At 61.0% G+C, this 3,533-nt stretch overlaps 1 long non-coding RNA gene across 1 annotated transcript in view; it reads right to left on the bottom strand.

The window, feature by feature from the left end:
* LOC103677621 overlaps positions 1-2,138 on the bottom strand; it is a 115,046-nt gene extending 112,908 nt beyond the window's left edge. The window contains exon 1 of the long non-coding RNA XR_005832588.1: positions 1,905-2,138. This is a non-coding gene — a long non-coding RNA (uncharacterized LOC103677621). The remainder of the gene's footprint in view (positions 1-1,904) is intronic.
* Positions 2,139-3,533: the final 1,395 nt, after the last annotated feature.

The raw sequence follows: 3,533 nt of genomic DNA, 5'->3' as shown, positions 1-3,533 counted from the left end.
AAGAAATTGGATGGGAAACGTTGTAATTTATATTTGTCAGCAGTTTTGATAAATACCACACACACCTTCCTGTTACAGAATATCGTATAGGAATTTTCAACATCATCCAGTTTTCCTTTATTTTATGCCTAGCCACCGCAAGGTGTTAGGTATTATTTAAGAAATCCTGTAAAAATGCAATTCTGATATTCTGTAACCTGCTAGGAGGGCTGCTGGGTAATATATCTGTATTATTGCTCCTGGTTCACGCAGCACCAGAACAGTCTACCATCACGACGTGTCCCTAAACTTCTCCATCTACCCTGGAAGATATTCCAACTTTTTGAGAGAAAACGTGTTCTGACTAGTATATGCGTGAGACCTGCTGTGAATAACAGCATAGGCTTTTTAACAGTCAGACCTTTTTTCTTTATGGAAAAAAAAAGGTTGTTTTTTAATTGTCTCTTAACAGAGCTCTTTGCCCTCCTCCAGCGGACGGATCTGAGTGAAGTGTATTACCCTGCTAGTAACGCATCAACTTATAAATAGCGCTTACCGCGCTGAGTCACCAAAACCCCGAGTTTCCCCAAATAGCTTATAACGACTGCTGGAATCACGTCCCCTGGAGCGGTAACCGACTCCTACCACACACCCGCAGGACTGTAGTCCCGCGCCACTGAGCGGGTCCCCAGCCACTCGGCGCCCCATGAACGCGGGCAAGGCCACCAAATTCCCAACCCGGAGCCGAAAGTGTTGGACCTCGCGCGCTGGGACGGCGCTCTCGGGACGCAGCAGGACTTGGCCTTGACTGCTCCGGGCCGCCCCGCCCCCTCCCGAGCTGGGAGCCGCGGGGGGCCGGCACCAGCCTCCGCCCAGCGCCGCCCGCTCACACAATGGGACGCGTAGGGAGGGGGTGGCCACGGCTCCCACTCCGGTCCAGGCCCGAGACTGCGGATTGTTGGGGAAGCAGCCAGGGGCTAGGGCAGTAAGGAAAACCCCAGTCTACCCTCCGCCCACTCCCATACTTCGAAATGGCTGCAGTCGCAGTTACTGGAGGCTGGAGGAGAAGAGATGGGGGAGGGAGCGGAAGTGCCACCCCCTGCAGTCAGGGGATGGTGACGTCACCTCTACATCCAGCCTGTAGCGGGGGCGTCTGCCTATCACGTGACCCAGCCCCCCTCCCCGCCGAATCCGGCGCGCGCCTCCCTCCCCCAGCTCCGACTCCCACCTCTCCCCCACCCCTTCTCCCCAACTTTCGCCCTCCCTGCTCCAGCACTGCTGTCAACAGCGCCAGCTCCGCCCCCTCCCCCGCGCCCTGAGTAACCGCCACGGCGGCGCGGCGGGCGCTCGCGCACAGGTCCCGGGCTCCCGAATGAAGGCTTGCCCCCTGACCCCACCTTGCCCCCCAATTCCTGGCTCTCTGGGTGTGTGGGCACCGGAGCCAGGGTGCGCGGCGGCGTGTAGCGACAGCTCTTCTCTGCTCAGCCCTCCCACAGCAGCCGCAGGACGAGGCGGAGACGCCAGGTCGGAGCTCGGAGGGGGCGAGGCACGCTCAGCGGCCTCCTGGACCTGGCACGTCCCCGGCGGGGGTCGGTCCCCGGGCGGGAGCGACAGCCGGGAGCCAGCCTTCGACCCGCGCCTCCGCAGCGCTCCCGCCTCCGCTTTCCTTGCCGCTTGGGCGGCGCACGCTAGTCCTGCCTGGCTTCGTCTCCGGCCGCGACGCGGGCACCGGCCATACGACGAGGGGCCAGGCGCTGACCGCCTCGAGCCCCCTCGGCCACCCCGCCGTGGACTGCTTCGGTTGCAGATTTGGTGGCTGTCACTGCTTCGCCTTGTTCTATTTTTTCCCTCAATTCCCTTCTAAAAGTAGAGGCTTGGGGGAGGGAAAAGAAAACCCAGTGTAGAAAGGGGCGGTACAAACTGACCTGTCAACGGCGGAGGAGGAAGACCCCCGTTCGGGGCGAACTCTCGAGCCCGCGCAGGGACCGGAGCCCTGGGTTCGCGCGGAGCGGTGCGGCGGTAGCTGTGCCTCAGCCAGGTGTCCCCCCTCGGCGGGGCCCGCGCTACCGCGCCCGCCCCCTCCCCTGGCGCCGCGCTCCCCGCCCCGTCGCCAGGGACCAGGGAACCCCCCAGCTCGATTTTTTGTGCAGTTTCAGCAAAGCTCCGAGGAAGTTGGTCCTTTTGTTCCACTATTTATAGATTGCGTCAACATTGCGAAAAGGAGAAGGCGGAGCGGTGGCCCCTCCCCCTCCCTCCGCCGGCTCCTGGGAGAGAAAAGCCCCAGCACACGACCTAAGTACACAGCGAGCCAGCCGCCTGCCCGCCCCCGGCCTCCTGCTCGCCGCTTCCCCCTCCTAGCCCGGGCCATAACGCTGCCAACCCCGTCACGTGCCCACCCGGGAAAACCAGCTACCCGGTGCTCCGCGCCGCCCGCCAGGCTCCGTGGCGGCTGCGGCTGCCTCGCTCAGCTGTGCGCCCAGCTCGTGGGTTTCGACTGTAGCCCGAGCGTCGCGCACAATGTGGGTACCCACGTCTTAGCCACCCGGCGGGGACCCTTGGTCTGCGGCTCGAGGGTGTGCTCACAAAAGTCCGGCGCTTCCGCCCTCCACAGCGCACCCCCCCCTCCCCGCTTCGGCAGCGCCACCGCCCTGGTCGCGAAGTGTGCGCGCGTTCGGGCCTCGCTTCGGAGCCAGGGGCCTGACTCGTCCCTCACCCAGCCGCTGCGCCAGGCGTTAAGATGCCCGCCCCGACCCTCCCCCGCATGACTGGATGAGGGCGGGGGACTGAAGCTTGCGGAGGTGGCTCGCAAGCTGGTCCGCGGAGCGCGGGAAGCGCGGTGCGGCCGTTTCAGAGACGCACTCTCTACTCCGCAGGTGCAACGAGGCATTGCCCGAGTTCACTTACCGCGTCCGGGACAGCTAGGGACCGAGGAGTTTGCAGACCTAAGCCGCAGTGGGGGAGAATATGGTTTTTGAGTAGTTACTGGAAGTTAGATACGTGACAAAAACATTGGAACTTTCCCTCAAAACCTGATGAAATGATAGGCCCCGCCATACCCCCGAAATGAAACTGAGCTCCCTGCCGGCCTAAAGCCTCTGTTTCTGAGCTCGATGTAAGCAAGGAGGGCGGTAAATACGAGAGGAAGGCCTTACAACAATACCAAGTGCAAATAGCTAGTTTGAGTGTAATTTGCCTTCTCACCTTATGGTCTTTTCCCTAACTAATTTATTTAGATCGCAGTTTAACTTGCCTGAGTCGGAGTAAAATATTTTAGTCCATCAGATCACGGATGGAGGAAAGCCCAGGCTGAGCTGGGACGAGTGCAGGAAATGCGTTGGACCTTTCCGGGCAGCTGGACAGTGTGGTAAACAGTCGGGAAGGGTTATGTTATTTTCTGAGAAGTTTGAAGAGACTGTACCCGTGCGTTCAGCCTCGTTCTGGCTCAAGTGCAGACCAAGGGGGAGTGGGGGCGGGACCTCTGTATCGGCCCGCGCCCGAGAGCCGCGCTTCCTGGCGGTGCACTATGCTTGTCCAAACCTAGGAGCGCCTTCGCA

The sequence above is a fragment of the Ursus maritimus genome, unplaced genomic scaffold, assembly GCF_017311325.1.
Source record: "Ursus maritimus isolate PB19 unplaced genomic scaffold, ASM1731132v1 scaffold_10, whole genome shotgun sequence".
In the NCBI taxonomy this organism is placed as follows: domain Eukaryota; kingdom Metazoa; phylum Chordata; class Mammalia; order Carnivora; family Ursidae; genus Ursus; species Ursus maritimus.
This window is presented reverse-complemented; position numbering and strand designations above follow the sequence as displayed.